This window comes from Mustelus asterias, chromosome 32, assembly GCF_964213995.1.
Source record: "Mustelus asterias chromosome 32, sMusAst1.hap1.1, whole genome shotgun sequence".
Classification (NCBI taxonomy): Eukaryota; Metazoa; Chordata; class Chondrichthyes; order Carcharhiniformes; family Triakidae; genus Mustelus; species Mustelus asterias.
The window spans coordinates 324,224-344,649 of record NC_135832.1 but is presented as its reverse complement, the minus strand read 5'-3'; the positions used below and the strand labels follow the sequence as shown (position 1 = coordinate 344,649).

The window sequence follows — 20,426 nt, the reverse complement described above, 5'->3', positions numbered from 1 at the left end:
GTCAGTGTACAGATATCTCCCTGAGAGAGAGAGAGAGGACTGAGAGACACCAGTCAGTGTACAGATATCTCCCTGAGAGAGAGAGAGAGGACTGAGAGACACCAGTCAGTGTACAGATATCTCCCTGAGAGAGAGAGAGAGGACTGAGAGACACCAGTCAGTGTACAGATATCTTCCTGAGAGAGAGAGAGGGGACTGAGAGACACCAGTCAGTGTACAGATATCTCCCTGAGAGAGAGAGAGGGGACTGAGAGACACCAGTCAGTGTACAGATATCTCCCTGAGAGATAGAGAGAGGGCACTGAGTGTGGTGAACCATCGTTGGTTCCCACTGGATAGTACTGAGCCAGGGTCTCGCCAGTACTACAAGGATGTACATATGTTACTGTTGCGTTAGGGATGGGTTGTTCTACTGTTGCTGTTGGGGTTAGGGTTGTGTTGTTTCAGCTTTGTATTGTAGTATTGTGGTACATCCCAGTCGGGCTCCACCTCCTGGGAGAGGTATAAAGGTCCCTGCTCTGGCTGGGACCCCTCAGTCTCGGATCGTGTATATCATTGGTAGTTGCTTTGTTACAGCAAATAAAAGCCTTTATTTCCTGAGCATCAAGCCTCGTGTATGATAACGCGCATCACTGAGAGACACCAGTCAGTGTACAGATATCTCCCTGAGAGAGAGAGAGAGGACTGAGAGACACCAGTCAGTGTACAGATATCTCCCTGAGAGAGAGAGAGAGGACTGAGAGACACCAGTCAGTGTACAGATATCTCCCTGAGAGAGAGAGAGAGGACTGAGAGACACCAGTCAGTGTACAGATATCTCCCTGAGAGAGAGAGAGAGGACTGAGAGACACCAGTCAGTGTACAGATATCTTCCTGAGAGAGAGAGAGGGGACTGAGAGACACCAGTCAGTGTACAGATATCACCCTGAGAGAGAGAGAGGGGACTGAGAGACACCAGTCAGTGTACAGATATCTCCCTGAGAGAGAGAGAGAGGACTGAGAGACACCAGTCAGTGTACAGATATCTCCCTGAGAGAGAGAGAGAGAGGACTGAGAGACACCAGTCAGTGTACAGATATCACCCTGAGAGAGAGAGAGGGGACTGAGAGACACCAGTCAGTGTACAGATATCTCCCTGAGAGAGAGAGAGAGGACTGAGAGACACCAGTCAGTGTACAGATATCTCCCTGAGAGAGAGAGAGAGGACTGAGAGACACCAGTCAGTGTACAGATATCTCCCTGAGAGAGAGAGAGGGGACTGAGAGACACCAGTCAGTGTACAGATATCTCCCTGAGAGAGAGAGAGAGGGGACTGAGAGACACCAGTCAGTGTACAGATATCTCCCTGAGAGAGAGAGGGGACTGAGAGACACCAGTCAGTGTCCAGATATCACCCTGAGAGAGAGTGAGGGGACTGAGAGACATCAGTCAGTGTACAGATATCTCCCTGAGAGAGAGAGGGAGGACTGAGAGACACCAGTCAGTGTACAGATATCACCCTGAGAGAGAGAGAGGGGACTGAGAAACACCAGTCAGTGTACAGATATCTCCCTCAGAGAGAGCGGGGGAACTGAGAGACACCAGTCTGTGTACAGATATCACCCTGAGAGAGAGAGAGGGGACTGAGAGACACCAGTCAGTGTACATATATCTCCCTGTGAGAGAGAGAGAGGACTGAGAGACACCAGTCAGTGTACAGATATCTCCCTGAGAGAGAGAGAGAGGACTGAGAGACACCAGTCAGTGTACAGATATCTCCCTGAGAGAGAGAGAGGGGACTGAGAGACACCAGTCAGTGTACAGGTATCTCCCTGAGAGAGAGAGAGAGGGGACTGAGAGACACCAGTCAGTGTACAGATATCTCCCTGAGAGAGAGAGGGGACTGAGAGACACCAGTCAGTGTACAGATATCTCCCTGAGAGAGAGCGGGGGGACTGAGAGACACCAGTCAGTGTACAGATATCACCCTGAGAGAGAGAGAGAGAGAGGGGACTGAGAGACACCAGTCAGTGTACAGATATCTCCCTGAGAGAGAGGGGATTGAGAGACACCAGTCAGTGCACAGATATCTCCCTGAGAGAGAGGGAGAGGGGACTGAGAGACACCAGTCAGTGTACAGATATCTCCCTGAGAGAGAGGGGACTGAGAGACACCAGTCAGTGTACAGATATCTCCCTGAGAGAGAGGAGACTGAGAGACACCAGTCAGTGTACAGATATCTCCCTGAGAGAGAGGGGACTGAGAGACACCAGTCAGTGTACAGATATCTCCCTGAGAGAGTGAGAGGGGACTGAGAGACACCAGTCAGTGTACAGATATCTCCCTGAGAGAGAGAGAGAGGACTGAGAGACACCAGTCAGTGTACAGATATCTCCCTGAGAAAGAGGGGATTGAGAGACACCAGTCAGTGTACAGATATCTCCCTGAGAGAGAGAGAGAGGGGATTGAGAGACACCAGTCAGTGTACAGATATCTCCCTGAGAGAGAGAGGGGACTGAGAGACACCAGTCAGTGTACAGATATCTCCCTGAGAGAGAGAGAGAGGGGACTGAGAGACACCAGTCAGTGCACAGATATCTCCCTGAGAGAGAGAGAGAGGGGACTGAGAGACACCAGTCAGTGTACAGATATCTCCCTGAGAGAGAGAGAGAGGGGACTGAGAGACACCAGTCAGTGTACAGATATCTCCCTGAGAGAGAGAGAGGGGGGGGACTGAGAGACACCAGTCAGTGTACAGATATCTCCCCGAGAGAGAGGGGATTGAGAGACACCAGTCAGTGTACAGATATCTCCCCGAGAGAGAGGGGATTGAGAGACACCAGTCAGTGTCCAGATATCTCCCTGAGAGAGAGAGAGAGGACTGAGTGACCCAGATTGGTGATGAAAACCTTCCTGTCTCCAGGCCAGGAATTCCCCCTCTCTGGCCTTGTGGCCTATTTGATTTGCCCAGCCTGCGCGCGCTTTAATACCACCCATGAACACCGATATTCACCTGCCACACGCATCCCTAATTTCGTGGCGTTCCCCACTGCAGTTTTGGGGGTTTCTATCTGACACCCGCTCATGTTTCTGCCCCTTGGTATTTCCCAATTCTCCCCATGTCCCCTCCTCGTCGTCAGAGCGAACATCCTCTCTCACTATTGTGCTAATTTCCTCTTTAACCATCAGTCCCCGCTCCACCACCTGTTCTGCCCGATCCTTCCTCACTCCTGAATCCCCTGGGACATTCAATTCCCATCCCTGGCCAACCTGCAGCCATGTCTCTGTTATCCCAGTTATCTTGTACCACTTTCCATCGACCTGCGCGATGAGTTCATCCGCTTTGTTCCAAATGCTCCGCGCATTAATGCAGAGACTTTAAGCTTGTCTTTCCAACACCGTTTGCCTTGCTCCCAATCGCTTTGTCTATACCCCTTTGTCCTTGGTTCCCCTCCCTCTCACAATTCTTATTCCCACTTCTACTTCGAGAGCGGTTGCTGCCGCCAGAACCTTTTCTGATCCGCTGCAGTTTACAAACTTTGCAACCATTCTGACCATGAACTGGGTTTTATTTTTAGTCGTTCTGTCAGAGTATTCTTCGCAAGTGAAGATAGAGATCTGGCAACAACACCACTGCAGTGTGACCAAAGATTCACACGTCCATGTAGATATGGTTGCCTCTTTCGAGACGTCACTACTTTTAACTCTTCCACGGCCTGCACATTGCAGAGTGTCTCAATACCGTGTTTCCAGCACTGGGTCACATTGCAGGGAGTGGGAGCGGACGGGAAGGGGTTTGGGATTGGGATTGTGTACAGTGGGAGTGAATGGGAAGGGGTTGGGATTGGGATTGTGTACAGTGGGAGTGAACGGGAAGGGGTTTGGGTCCATTGGGATTGTGCACAGTGGGAGTGAATGGGAAGGGGTTTGGGATTGGGATTGTGTACAGTGGGAGTGAATGGGAAGGGGTTTGGGATTGGGATTGTGTACAGTGGGAGTGAATGGGAAGGGGTTTGGGATTGGGATTGTGTACAGTGGGAGTGAACGGGAAGTGGTTTGGGATTGGGATTGTGTACAGTGGGAGTGAACGGGAAGTGGTTTGGGATTGGGATTGTGTACAGTGGGAGTGAATGGGAATGGGTTTGGGGTCCATTGGGATTGTGTGCAGTGGAGGTGAACGGGAAGGTGTTTGGGATTGGGATTGTGTACAGTGGGAGTGACCGGGAAGGGGTTTGGGATTGGGATTGTGTACAGTGGGAGTGAACGGGAAGGGGTTTGGGATTGGGATTGTGTCCAGTGGGATTGAATGGGAAGGGGTTTTGGATTGGGATTGTGTACAGTGGGAGTGAACGGGAAGGTGTTTGGGATTGGGATTGTGTACAGTGGGAGTGAACGGGAAGGGATTTGGGATTGGGATTGTGTACAGTGTGAGTGAACGGGAAGGGGTTTGGGATTGGGATTGTGTACAGTGGGAGTGAACGGGAAGGGGTTTGGGATTGGGATTGTGTCCAGTGGGAGTGAACGGGAAGGGATTTGGGATTGGGATTGTGTACAGTGTGAGTGAACGGGAAGGGGTTTGGGATTGGTATTGTGTACAGTTGGAGTGAACGGGAAGGGGTTTGGGGTCCATTGGGATTGTGTACAGTGGGAGTGAACGGAAAGGCGTTTGGGATTGGGATTGTGTACAGTGGGAGTGAACGGAAAGGGGTTTGGGATTGGGATTGTGTACAGTGGGAGTGAACGGGAAGGGGTTTGGGATTGGGATTGTGTACAGTGGGAGTGAGCGGGAAGGGGTTCGGAGTCCATTGGGATTGTGTACAGTGGGAGTGAACGGGAAGGGGTTTGGGATTGGGATTGTGTACAGTGGGAGTGGATGGGAAGGGCTTTGGGATTGGGATTGTGCACAGTGGGAGTGAATGGGAAGGCGTTTCCTTGTTTAACTCCATGTGTGTAACTACAGACAGTTACTCACAGATCCGACTAAAAGAACACACCCGCCAACTCAACAGACTGATCAAGACCTTTGATCCGGACCTTCAGAGCACCCTCCGTGCTCTCATCCCACGTACTCCCAGAGTTGGAGATTTCGACTGCCTCCCGAAGATACACAAGGCAAACACACCCGGCCGTCCCATCGTATCGGGCAATGGGGACCCTGTGCGAGAACCTCTCCGGCTATGTCGAGGGCATCCTGAAACCCATTGTACAAAGAACCCCCAGCTTTTGTCGCGACACTACAGACTTCCGACAGAAACTCGGCACACATGGAGCAGTTGAACCAGGAGCACTCCTCATCACAATGGATGTCTCGGCACTCTACACCAGCATCCCCCATGACGATGGCATTGCTGCAACGGCCTCAGTACTCAACGCCGACAACTGCCAGTTTCCAGATGCAATTTTACAACTCATCCGCTTCATCCTGGACCACAATATCTTCACCTTCAACAACCAGTTCTTCATCCAGACACATGGAACAGCCATGGGGACCAAATTCACACCTCAATATGCCAACATCTTCATGCACAGGTTCGAACAAGACTTCTTCACCGCACAGGACCTTCAACCGATGCTATACACTAGATACATCGATGATATTTTCTTCCTTTGGACTCATGGTGAACAATCACTGAAACAACTCTATGATGACATCAACAAGTTCCATCCCACCATCAGGCTCACCATGGACTACTCTCCGGAATCGGTTGCATTCTTGGACACACGCATCTCCATTAAGGACGGTCACCTCAGCACCTCACTGTACCGCAAGCCCACGGATAACCTCACGATGCTCCACTTCTCCAGCTTCCACCCTAAACACGTTAAAGAAGCCATCCCCTACGGACAAGCCCTCCGAATACACAGGATCTGCTCGGATGAGGAGGATCGCAACAGACACCTCCAGACGCTGAAAGATGCCCTCATAAGAACAGGATATGGCGCTCGACTCATCGATCAACAGTTCCGACGCGCCACAGCGAAAAACCGCACCGACCTCCTCAGAAGACAAACACGGGACACGGTGGACAGAGTACCCTTCGTCATCCAGTACTTCCCCGGAGCGGAGAAGCTACGGCATCTCCTCCGGAGCCTTCAACATGTCATTGATGAAGACGAACATCTCGCCAAGGCCATCCCCACACCCCCACTTCTTGCCTTCAAACAACCGTACAACCTCAAACAGACCATTGTCCGCAGCAAACTACCCAGCCTTCAGGAGAACAGTGACCACGACACCACACAACCCTGCCACAGCAACCTCTGCAAGACGTGCTGGATCATCAACACGGATGCCATCATCTCACGTGAGAACACCATCCACCAGGTACACGGTACATACTCTTGCAACTCGGCCAACGTTGTCTACCTGATACGCTGCAGGAAAGGATGTCCCGAGGCATGGTACATTGGGGAAACCATGCAGACGCTACGACAACGGATGAATGAACACCGCTCGTCAATCACCAGGCAAGACTGTTCTCTTCCTGTTGGGGAGCACTTCAGCGGTCACGGGCATTCAGCCTTGGATCTTCGGGTAAGCGTTCTCCAAGGCGGCCTTCACGACACACGACAGCGCAGAGTCGCAGAGCAGAAACTGACAGCCAAGTTCCGCACACATGAGGACGGCCTCAACCGGGATCTTGGGTTCATGTCACACTCTCTGTAACCCCCACGACTTGCCTGGGCTTGGAAAATCTCACTAACTGTCCTGTCTGGAGACAATACACATCTCTTTAACCTGTGCTTAACCCTCTCTCCACTCACATTGTCTGTACCTTTAAGACTTGATTACCTGTAAAGACTCGCATTCCAACCATTATTTTGTACATTGAGTTTGTGTCTTTCGATGCCCTGTTTGTGACCAGAACTCTTCACTCACCTGACGAAGGAGCAGCGCTCCGAAAGCGAGTGGCTTTTGCTCCCAAATAAACGTGTTGGACTTTAACCTGGTGTTGTGAGAATTCTTACTGTGTTAACTCCATGTGTCCAAGATTGTCCCAATCTCCAGGTCTCTCTACGCCCTCTTGCTGTGCAGAGAAAGATTCCAATGTATCACGTGGTGGTTTATTCACCCTTTGTGACAGGGGAATGGCCATCAAACATCCCTCAGTGTGAATCACACAAACAGTTTATCTCACACCTTGACCTGGTGGATGATTTTCCGCCACACAATTATCTATCTTGGTTCCCACATCGAAGACTTGGTGACACTGCGAAAGTGCGGTAACTGCAGCATCCTGGGATACTCAGTGGTTATAACTCGCTCTCTATGAAATCCACCCTTCGCAACACGAACTTTTAGCTTCTGAACATCGGAGACTGAGACGGCGGGGAGTCGGAGAGAGCTGAACTTTCCGTGGAGGTGAGTCGCGAGATATCCCCCGGTCCAAACAGCAAAAACATGGGAAGAACTGAGAGAGAGGTTTCACTCGAAGCAATTCTAACATCCACATTCCCCACGTTAGCAAACCCTCAAAACCAGAGTCAGAACAGAGAGATCAAAATAAATGATGAGTGACAGAACAGAATAACAGATACCCGGGAGTGAGTTACAGACTGGAATCTAATCGAGGGGTTCGGGGTGGTTTATATACAGAATAACAGATACCCGGGAGTGAGTTACAGACTGGAATCTAATCGAGGGGTTCGGGGTGGTTTATATATAGAATAACAGACACCCGGGAGTGAGTTACAGACTGGAATCTAATCGAGGAGTCCGGGGTGGTTTATATATAGAATAACAGATACCCGGGAGTGAGTTACAGACTGGAATCTAATCGAGGAGTCCGGGGTGGTTTATATATAGAACAACAGACACCCGGGAGTGAGTTACAGACTGGAATCTAATCGAGGGGTTCGGGGTGGTTTATATATAGAACAACAGACACCCGGGAGTGAGTTACAGACTGGAATCTAATCGAGGGGTTCGGGGTGGTTTATATATAGAATAACAGATACCCGGGAGTGAGTTACAGACTGGAATCTAATCGAGGGGTTCGGGGTGGTTTATATATAGAATAACAGATACCCGGGAGTGAGTTACAGACTGGAATCTAATCGAGGTGTTCAGGGTGGTTTATATATAGAATAACAGATACCCGGGAGTGAGTTACAGACTGGAATCTAATCGAGGAGTCCGGGGTGGTTTATATATAGAATAACAGATACCCGGGAGTGAGTTACAGACTGGAATCTAATCGAGGAGTCCGGGGTGGATTATATATAGAATAACAGATACCCGGGAGTGAGTTACAGACTGGAATCTAATCGAGGGGTTCGGGGTGGTTTATATACAGAATAACAGATACCCGGGAGTGAGTTACAGACTGGAATCTAATCGAGGGGTTCGGGGTGGTTTATATATAGAATAACAGATACCCGGGAGTGAGTTACAGACTGGAATCTAATCGAGGGGTTCGGGGTGGTTTATATATAGAATAACAGATACCCGGGAGTGAGTTACAGACTGGAATCTAATCGAGGGGTTCGGGGTGGTTTATATATAGAACAACAGATACCCGGGAGTGAGTTACAGACTGGAATCTAATCGAGGGGTTCGGGGTGGTATATATATAGAATAACAGATACCCGGGAGTGAGTTACAGACTGGAATCTAATCGAGGAGTCCGGGGTGGTTTATATATAGAATAAGAGATACCCGGGAGTGAGTTACAGACTGGAATCTAATCGAGGGATTCGGGGTGGTTTATATATAGAATAACAGATACCCGGGAGTGAGTTACAGACTGGAATCTAATCGAGGGGTTCGGGGTGGTTTATATACAGAATAACAGATACCCGGGAGTGAGTTACAGACTGGAATCTAATCGAGGGGTTCGGGGTGGTTTATATATAGAACAACAGATACCCGGGAGTGAGTTACAGACTGGAATCTAATCGAGGGGTTCGGGGTGGTTTATATATAGAATAACAGATACCCGGGAGTGAGTTACAGACTGGAATCTAATCGAGGGGTTCGGGGTGGTTTATATACAGAATAACAGATACCCGGGAGTGAGTTACAGACTGGAATCTAATCGAGGGGTTCGGGGTGGTTTATATATAGAACAACAGATACCCGGGAGTGAGTTACAGACTGGAATCTAATCGAGGGGTTCGGGGTGGTTTATATATAGAACAACAGATACCCGGGAGTGAGTTACAGACTGGAATCTAATCGAGGGGTTCGGGGTGGTTTATATATAGAATAACAGATACCCGGGAGTGAGTTACAGACTGGAATCTAATCGAGGGGTTCGGGGAGGTTTATATACAGAATAACAGATACCCGGGTGTGAGTTACAGACTGGAATCTAATCGAGGGGTTCGGGGTGGTTTATATATAGAATAACAGATACCCGGGAGTGAGTTACAGACTGGAATCTAATCGAGTGGTTCGGGGTGGTTTATATACAGAATAACAGATACCCGGGAGTGAGTTACAGACTGGAATCTAATCGAGGGGTTCGGGGTGGTTTATATACAGAATAACAGATACCCGGGAGTGAGTTACAGACTGGAATCTAATCGAGGGGTTCGGGGTGGTTTATATATAGAATAACAGATACCCGGGAGTGAGTTACAGACTGGAATCTAATCGAGGGGTTCGGGGAGGTTTATATACAGAATAACAGATACCCGGGTGTGAGTTACAGACTGGAATCTAATCGAGGGGTTCGGGGTGGTTTATATATAGAATAACAGATACCCGGGAGTGAGTTACAGACTGGAATCTAATCGAGTGGTTCGGGGTGGTTTATATACAGAATAACAGATACCCGGGAGTGAGTTACAGACTGGAATATAATCGAGGGGTTCGGGGTGGTTTATATACAGAATAACAGATACCCGGGAGTGAGTTACAGACTGGAATCTAATCGAGGGGTTCGGGGTAGTTTATATATAGAATAACAGATACCCGGGAGTGAGTTACAGACTGGAATCTAATCGAGGGGTTCGGGGTGGTTTATATATAGAATAACAGGTAGCCGGGAGTGAGTTACAGACTGGAATCTAATCGAGGTGTTCGGGGTGGTCTATATACAGAATAACAGATACCCGGGAGTGAGTTACAGACTGGAATCTAATTGAGGAGTTCGGGGTGGTTTATATACAGAATAACAGATGCCTGGGAGTGAGTTACAGACTGCAATCTAATCGAGGGGTTCGGGGTGGTTGATATATAGAATAACAGATACCTGGGAGTGTGTTACAGACTGGAATCTAATCGAGGGGTTCGGGGTGGTTTATATATAGAATAACAGATACCCGGGAGTGAGTTACAGACTGGAATCTAATCGAGGGGGTTGGGGTGGTTTATATATAGGAATAACAGACACCCAGGAATGAGTTACAGACTGGAATCTAATCGAGGGTTTTGGTGTGGTTTATATATAGAATAACAGCTGCCCGGGGAGCGAGTAACAGACTGGATTCTAATCGAGGGGTTTGGGGTGGTTAATATATAGAATAACAGATACCCGGGAGTGAGTTACAGACTGGAATCTAATCGAGAGGTTGGGGGTGATTTATCAACAGAATATCATACGCCCAGGAGTGAGTTACAGACTGGAATCTAATCGAGACGTACGGGATGGTTTATATATAGAATAACAGATACCCGGGAGTGAGTTACAGACTGGAATCTAATCGAGGAGTTCTGCGTGGTTTATATATAGAATAACAGACACCTGGGAGTGAGTTACAGACTGGAATCTAATCGAGGTGTTCGGGGTGGTCTATATAGAGAATAACTTATTCCCGGGAGTGATTACAGACTGGAATCTAATCGAGGGGTTCGAGGTGGATTATATATAGAATAACAGATACCCGGGAGTGAGTTACAGACTGGAATCTAATCGAGGGTTTCAGGGTGGTTTATATACAAAATAACAGATACCCGAGAGTGAGTTACAGACTGGAATCTAATCGAGGGGGTCGGGGTGGTTTATATATAGAATAACAGATACCCAGATTGAGTTACAGACTGGAATCTAATCGAGGGGGTCGGGGTGGTTTATATATAGAATAACAGATGCACAGAGTGAGTTACAGACTGGAATCTAACTGAGGGGTTCGGGGTGGTTTATATATAGAATAACAGATACCCGGGAGTGAGTTACAGACTGGAATCTAACTGAGGGGTTCGGGGTGGTTTATATATAGAATAACAGATACCCGGGAGTGAGTTACAGACTGGAATCTAATCGAGGGGTTCGGGATGGTTTATAGAGAGAACAACAGATTCCCGGGAGTGAGTTACAGACTGGAATCTAATCGAGGGGTTCGGGGTGGTTTATATATAGAATAACAGATACCCGGGAGTGAGTTACAGACTGGAATCTAATCGAGGTGTTCGGGGTGGTTTATATACAGAATAACAGATACCCGGGAGTGAGTTACAGACTGGAATCTAATCGAGGGGTTCGGGGTGGTTTATATATAGAATAACAGATACCCGGGAGTGAGTTCCAGACTGGAATCTAATCGAGGGGTTCGTGGTGGTTTATATATAGAATAACAGATACCCGGGAGTGAGTTACAGACTGGAATCTAATCGAGGGGTTCGGGTGGTTTATATATAGAATAACAGATACCCGGGAGTGAGTTACAGACTGGAATCTAATCGAGGGGTTCAGGGTGGTTTATATATAGAATAACAGATACCCGGGAGTGAGTTACAGACTGGAATCTAATCGAGGGGTTCGGGGTGGTTTATATATAGAATAACAGATACCCGGGAGTGAGTTACAGACTGGAATCTAATCGAGGGGTTCGGGGTGGTTTATATATAGAATAACAGATACCCGGGAGTGAGTTACAGACTGGAATCTAATCGAGGGGTTCGGGGTGGTTTATATATAGAATAACAGATACCCGGGAGTGAGTTACAGACTGGAATCTAATCGAGGGGTTTGGGGTGGTTTATATATAGAATAACAGATACCCGGGAGTGAGTTACAGACTGGAATCTAATCGAGGGGTTCAGGGTGGTTTATATATAGAATAACAGATACCCGGGAGTGAGTTACAGACTGGAATCTAATCGAGCGGTTCGGGGTGGTTTATATGTAGAAAAACAGGTAGCCGGGAGTGAGTTACAGACTGGAATCTAATCGAGGTGTTCGGGGTGGTTTATATATAGAATAACAGATACCCGGGAGTGAGTTACAGACTGGAATCTAATCGAGGGGTTCGGGGTGGTTTATATATAGAATAACAGATACCCGGGAGTGAGTTACAGACTGGAATCTAATCGAGGGGTTCGGGGTGGTTTATATATAGAATAACAGATACCCGGGAGTGAGTTACAGACTGGAATCTAATTGAGGAGTTCGGGGTGGTTTATATACAGAATAACAGATGCCTGGGAGTGAGTTACAGACTGCAATCTAATCGAGGGGTTCGGGGTGGTTGATATATAGAATAACAGGCACCTGGGAGTGAGTTACAGACTGGAATCTAATCGAGGGGTTCGGGGTGGTTTATATCCAGAATAACAGATACCCGGGAGTGAGTTACAGACTGGAATCTAATCGAGGGGTTCGGGATGGTTTATATATAGAATAACAGATACCTGGGAGTGTGTTACAGACTGGAATCTCATCGAGGGGTTCGGGGTGGTTTATATATAGAATAACAGATACCCGGGAGTGAGTTACAGACTGGAATCTAATCGAGGGGGTTGGGGTGGTTTATATATAGGAATAACAGATACCCAGGAATGAGTTACAGACTGGAATCTAATCGAGGGTTTCGGGGTGGTTTATATATAGAATAACAGCTGCCCGGGGAGCGAGTTACAGACTGGATTCTAATCGAGGGGTTTGGGGTGGTTCATATATAGAATAACAGATACCCGGGAGTGAGTTACAGACTGGAATCTAATCGAGAGGTTGGGGGTGATTTATCAACAGAATAACATACGCCCAAGAGTGAGTTACAGACTGGAATCTAATCGAGACGTACGGGATGGTTTATATATAGAATAACAGATACCCGGGAGTGAGTTACAGACTGGAATCTAATCGAGGAGTTCTGCGTGGTTTATATATAGAATAACAGACACCTGGGAGTGAGTTACAGACTGGAATCTAATCGAGGTGTTCGGGGTGGTCTATATAGAGAATAACTTATTCCCGGGAGTGATTACAGACTGGAATCTAATCGAGGGGTTCGAGGTGGATAAAATATAGAATAACAGATACCCGGGAGTGAGTTACAGACTGGAATCTAATTGAGGGTTTCAGGGTGGTTTATATACAAAATAACAGATACCCGAGAGTGAGTTACAGACTGGAATCTAATCGAGGGGGTCGGGGTGGTTTATATATAGAATAACAGATACCCAGATTGAGTTACAGACTGGAATCTAATCGAGGGGGTCGGGGTGGTTTATATATAGAATAACAGATGCACAGAGTGAGTTACAGACTGGAATCTAATCGAGGGGTTCGGGGAGGTTTATACATAGAATAACAGATACCCGGGAGTGAGTTACAGACTGGAATCTAATCGAGGGGTTCAGGGTGTTTATATATAGAATAACAGATACCCAGGAGTGAGTTACAGACTGGAATCTAATCGAGGGGTTCGGGATGGTTTATAGAGAGAACAACAGATTCCCGGGAGTGAGTTACAGACTGGAATCTAATCGAGGGGTTCGGGGTGGATTATATACAGAATAACAGATACCCGGGAGTGAGTTACAGACTGGAATCTAATCGAGGGGTTCGGGATGGTTTATATATAGAATAACAGATACCCGGGAGTGAGTTACAGACTGGAATCTAATCGAGGGGCTCGGGGTGGTTTATATATAGAATAACAGGTACCCGGGGGTGATTTACAGACTGGAATCTAATCGAGCGGTTCGGGGTGGTTTATATATAGAATAACAGGTAGCCGGGAGTGAGTTACAGACTGGAATCTAACCGAGGGGTTCGGGGTGGTTTATATAGAGAATAACAGATACCCGGTTGTGAGTTACAGACTGGAATCTAATCGAGGGGTTCGGGGTGGTTTATATACAGAATAACAGATACCCGGGAGTGAATTGCAGACTGGAATCTAATCGAGGGGTTCGGGGAGGTTTCTACATAGAAAAACAGATACCCGGGAGTGAGTTACAGACTGGAATCTAATCGAGGGATACGGGGTGGTTTATATATAAAATAACAGATACCCGGGAGTGAGTTACAGACTGGAATCTAATCGAGCGGTTCGGGCTGGTTTTTATGTAGAATAACAGGTAGCCGGGAGTGAGTTACAGACTGGAATCTACTCGAGGGATACGGGGTGGTTTATATATAGAATAACAGATACCCGGGAGTGAGTTACAGACTGGAATCTAAGCGAGACGTACAGGATGGTTTATATATAGAATAAGAGATACCGGGAGTGAGTTACAGACTGGAATCTAATCGAGGGGATCGGGGTGGTTTATATATAGAATAACAGATACCCGGGAGTGAGTTACAGACTGGAATCTAATCGAGGGGTTCGGGGTGGTTTATATATAGAATAACAGATACCCGGGAGTGAGTTACAGACTGGAATGTAATCGAGGGGTTCGGGGTGGTTTATATATAGAAGAACAGATACCCGGGAGTGAGTTACAGACTGGAATCTAATCGAGGGGTTCGGGGTGGTTTATACATAGAATAACAGATACCCGGGAGTGAGTTACAGACTGGAATCTAATCGAGGAGTTCGGGGTGGTTTATACATAGAATAACAGACACCCGGGAGTGAGTTACAGACTGGAATCTAATCGAGGGGTTCGGGGTGGTTTATACATAGAATAACAGATACCCGGGCGTGAGTTACAGACTGGAATCTAATCGAGAGGTTCAGGGGGGTTTATACATAGAATAACAGATACCCGGGAGTGAGGTACAGACTGGAATCTAATCGAGGGGTTCGGGGTGGTTTATACATAGAATAACAGATACCCGGGAGTGAGGTACAGACTGGAATCTAATCGAGGGGTTCGGGGTGGTTTATACATAGAATAACAGATACCCGGGCGTGAGTTACAGACTGGAATCTAATCGAGAGGTTCAGGGGGGTTTTTACATAGAATAACAGATACCCGGGAGTGAGTTACAGACTGGAATCTAATCAAGCGGTACAGGGTGGTTTATATATAGAATATCAGATACCCGGGAGTGAGTTACAGACTGGTATCTAATCGAGAGGTTCAGGGTGGTTTATATATAGAATAACAGATACCCGGGAGTGAGTTACAGACTGGAATCTAATCGAGGGGTTCGGGGTGGTTTATATAGAGAATAACAGATACCCGGGAGTGAGTTACAGACTGGAATCTAATCGAGGAGTTCTGCGTGGTTTATAGATAGAATAACAGACACCTGGGAGTGAGTTCCAGACTGGAATCTAATCGAGGTGTTCGGGGTGGTTTATATAGAGAATAACTTATTCCCGGGAGTGAGTTACAGACTGGAATCGAATCGAGGGGTTCGAGGTGGATTATATATAGAATAACAGATACCCGGGAGTGAGTTACAGACTGGAATCTAATCGAGGGGGTCGGGGTGGTTTTTATACAAAATAACAGATACCCGAGAGTGAGTTACAGACTGGAATCTAATCGAGGGGGTCGGGGTGGTTTATATATAGAATAACAGATACCCAGAGTGAGTTACAGACTGGAATCTAATCGAGGGGGTCGGGGTGGTTTATATCTAGAATAACAGATACACAGAGTGAGTTACAGACTGGAATCAAACCGAGGGGTTCGGGGTGGTTTATATATAGAATAACAGATACCCGGGAGTGGGTTACAGACTGGAATCTAATCGAGGGGTTCGGGATGGTTTATAGAGAGAACAACAGATTCCCGGGAGTGAGTTACAGACTGGAATCTAATCGAGGGGTTCGGGGTGGTTTATATATAGAATAACAGATACCCGGGAGTGAGTTACAGACTGGAATCTAATCGAGGGGTTCGGGGTGGTTTATATACAGAATAACAGATACCCCGGAGTGAGTTACAGACTGGAATCTAATCGAGGGGTTCGGGATGGTTTATATATAGAATAACAGATACCCGGGAGTGAGTAACAGACTGGAATCTAATCGAGGGGTTCGGGGTGGTTTATATATAGAATAACAGGTACCCGGGGGTGATTTACAGACTGGAATCTAATCGAGGGGTTCGGGGTGGTTTATATATAGAATAACAGATAGCCGGGAGTGAGTTACAGACTGGAATCTAATCGAGGGGTTCGGGATGGTTTATATATAGAATAACAGATACCCGGGGGTGAGTTACGGACTGGAATCTAATCGAGCGGTTCGGGGTGGTTTATATATAGAATAACAGACACCTGGGAGTGAGTTACAGACTGGAATCTAATCGAGGGGTTCGGGGTGGTTTATATATAGAATAACAGGTAGCCGGGAGTGAGTTACAGACTGGAATCTAACCGAGGGGTTCGGGGTGGTTTATATAGAGAATAACAGATACCCGGTTGCGAGTTACAGACTGGAATCTAATCGAGGGGTTCGGGGAGGTTTATATATAGAATAACAGATACCCGGGAGTGAGTTACAGACTGGAATCAAGTCGCGGGTTTCGGGTTGGTTTTTATATACAATAACAGATACCCGGGAGTGAGTTACAGACTGGAATCTAATCGAGCGGTTCGGGCTGGTTTTTATGTAGAATAACAGATACCCGGGAGTGAGTTACAGACTGGAATCTAATCGAGGGGTTCGGGGTGGTTTATATATAAAATAACAGATACCCGCGACTGAGTTACAGACTGGAATCTAATCGAGGGGTTCGGGGTGGTTTATATATAGAATAACAGATACCCGGGAGTGAGTTACAGACTGGAATCTAATCGAGGGGTTCGGGGTGGTTTATATATAGAATAACAGATACCCGCGACTGAGTTACAGACTGGAATCTAATCGAGGGGTTCGGGGTGGTTTATATATAGAATAACAGATACCCGGGAGTGAGTTACAGACTGGAATCTAATCGAGGGGTTCGGGGTGGTTTATATATAGAATAACAGATACCCGGGAGTGAGTTACAGACTGGAATCTAATCGAGGCGTTCGGGGTGGTTTATATATAGGATAACAGACACCTGGGAGTGAGTTACAGACTGGAATCTAATCGAGGGGTTCGGGGTGGTTTATATATAGAATAACAGATACCCGGGAGTGAGTTACAGACTGGAATCTAATCGAGAGGTTCAGGGGGGTTTTTACATCGAATAACAGATACCCGGGAGTGAGTTACAGACTGGAATCTAATCAAGCGGTACAGGGTGGTTTTTATATAGAATATCAGATACCCGGGAGTGAGTTACAGACTGGAATCTATTCGAGAGGTTCAGGGTGGTTTATACAGAGAATAACAGATACCCGGGAGTGAGTTACAGACTGGAATCTAATCGAGTGGTTCGGGGTGGTTTATATAGAGAATAACAGATACCCGGGAGTGAGTTACAGACTGGAATCTAATCGAGGAGTTCTGCGTGGTTTATATATAGAATAACAGACACCTGGGAGTGAGTAACAGACTGGAATCTAATCGAGGTGTTCGGGGTGGTTTAGAACATAGAACATTACAGCGCAGAACAGGCCCTTCGGCCCACGATGTTGCACCGACCAGTTAAAAAAAAAAACTGTGACCCTCCAACCTAAACCAATTTCTTTTCGTCCATGAACCTATCTACGGATCTCTTAAACGCCCCCAAACTAGGCGCATTTACTACTGATGCTGGCAGGGCATTCCAATCCCTCACCACCCTCTGGGTAAAGAACCTACCCCTGACATCGGTTCTATAACTACCCCCCCTCAATTTAAAGCCATGCCCCCTCGTGCTGGATTTCTCCATCAGAGGAAAAAGGCTATCACTATCCACCCTATCTAAACCTCTAATCATCTTATATGTTTCAATAAGATCCCCTCTTAGCCGCCGCCTTTCCAGCGAAAACAATCCCAAATCCCTCAGCCTCTCCTCATAGGATCTCCCCTCCATACCAGGCAACATCCTGGTAAACCTCCTCTGCACCCTCTCCAAAGCCTCCACATCCTTCCTGTAATGTGGGGACCAGAACTGCACACAGTACTCCAAGTGCGGCCGCACCAGAGTTGTGTACAGTTGCAACATAACGCTACGACTCCTAAATTCAATCCCCCTACCAATAAACGCCAAGACACCATATGCCTTCTTAACAACCTTATCTACTTGATTCCCAACTTTCAGGGATCTATGCACACATACACCTAGATCCCTCTGCTCCTCCACACTATTCAAAGTCCTCCCGTTAGCCCTATACTCAACACATCTGTTATTCCTACCAAAGTGAATTACCTCACACTTCTCCGCATTAAACTCCATCCGCCACCTCTCGGCCCAACTTTGCAACCTGTCTAAGTCTTCCTGCAAACTACGACACCCTTCCTCACTGTCTACCACACCACCGACTTTGGTGTCATCAGCAAATTTGCTAATCCACCCAACTATACCCTCATCCAGATCATTAATAAATATTACAAACAGCAGTGGCCCCAAAACAGATCCCTGAGGTACACCACTTGTAACCGCACTCCATGATGAATATTTACTATCAACCACCACCCTCTGTTTCCTATCCGCTAGCCAATTCCTGATCCAATTTCCTAGATCACCCCCAATCCCATACATCTGCATTTTCTGCAGAAGCCTACCATGGTGAACCTTATCAAACGCCTTACTAAAATCCATATATACCACGTCCACTGCCTTGCCCCCATCCACCTCCTTGGTCACTTTCTCAAAAAACTCAATAAGGTTAGTAAGGCACGACCTACCTGCCACAAAACCATGCTGACTATCACCTATCAATTCATTACTCTCCAAATAACTATAAATCCTATCCCTTATAATTTTTTCCAACATCTTGCCGACAACAGAAGTGAGACTCACCGGTCTATAATTCCCGGGGAAGTCTCTGTTCCCCTTCTTAAACAATGGGACAACATTCGCTAACCTCCAATCTTCCGGTACTATACCAGAGGCCAACGACGACCTGAAGATCAGAGCCAGAGGCTCTGCAATCACTTCTCTTGCCTCCCAGAGAATCCTTGGATAAATCCCATCCGGACCAGGGGATTTATCTATTTTCAGACCCTCCAGAATATCCTGCACATCCTCCTTATCAACTGTAATACTGTCTATTCTACTCCCTTGCAACCCAGTGTCCTCCTCAGCTATATTCATGTCCCCTTGCGTGAACACCGAAGAGAAATATTGGTTCAATGCTTCACCAATCTCCTCCGGTTCCACACATAACTTCCCTCTGCCATCTATAACTGGCCCTAAACTTGCCCTAACCAACCTTCTGTTCTTGACATACCTATAGAACGCCTTAGGATTCTCTTTAACCCTATCCGCCAAAGTCTTCTCATGTCCCCTTTTAGCCCTTCTAAGCTCGCTCTTCAACTCCCTCTTAGCCAATCTAAAGCTTTCTAGTGCACTACCCGAGTGCTCACGTCTCATCCGAACATAAGCCTCCTTTTTCTTTTTAACCAACAAAGAAACTTTTTTGGTGCACCACGGTTCCCTAGCCCTACCAATTCCTCCTTGCCTGACAGGGACATACCTATCACAGACTCGCAGTAGCTGCTCCTTGAAAAAACTCCACATGTCGGACGTTCCCAGTCCCTGTAATCTCCTAGTCCAACCTATGTTTCCTAATTCTCTCCTAATAGCCTCATAATTACCCTTCCCCCAGCTAAAACCACTGGCCCGAGGTTCATGCCTATCCCTTTCCATCACTAAGGTGAACGTAACCGAATTGTGGTCACTATCACCAAAATGCACACCAACTTCCAAGTCTAGCACCTGGTCTGGCTCATTTCCCAGCACCAGATCCAATATAGCCTCACCTCTAGTTGGCCTGTCTACATACTGAGTCAAAAAACCTTCCTGCACGCTTTGAACAAAAACTGACCCCTCTAACGAGCTAGAGCTATAACAATTCCAGTCAATATTAGTCAAGTTAAAATCCCCCATAACAATTGCCCTATTACTTTCACTCCTAAGCAGGATTGACTCCGCAATCCTTTCCTCAACCTCTCTAGAACTTTTAGGAGGTCTATAAAAGACTCCCAACAGGGTGACCTCTCCTCTCCTATTTCTAATCTCCGCCCATACTACCTCAACAGATAAGTCCTCATCAAACCTCCTCTCTGACACTGTGATACAATCTCTGACCAATAATGCTACCCCTCCCCCTCTTCTACCTCCTTCCCTACTTCGACTAAAACATTTGAACCCCGGGACCTGCAGCATCCATTCCTGCCCCTGCTCTATCCATGTCTCTGAAATAGCCACAACATCGAAGTCCCAGGTACTGATCCACGCTGCAAGTTCACCCACTTTATTGCGAATACTCCTGGCATTGAAGTATACACATTTC

The 20,426-nt window shown here is 47.1% G+C and overlaps 1 protein-coding gene and 1 pseudogene across 2 annotated transcripts in view; one reads left to right on the top strand and one right to left on the bottom strand.

Annotated features, from left to right (window-relative positions):
* The window catches only part of nfatc2ip (nuclear factor of activated T cells 2 interacting protein), a 146,924-nt gene that overhangs the window by 87,756 nt on the left and 38,742 nt on the right, over positions 1-20,426 (bottom strand). The window lies entirely within an intron of this gene.
* LOC144481789 (perforin-1 pseudogene) overlaps positions 7,266-20,426 on the top strand; it is a 55,574-nt pseudogene continuing 42,413 nt past the window's right edge. Inside the window, exon 1 of the transcript XR_013495778.1 lies at positions 7,266-7,342. The product of XR_013495778.1 is annotated as a perforin-1 pseudogene (transcript). The remainder of the gene's footprint in view (positions 7,343-20,426) is intronic.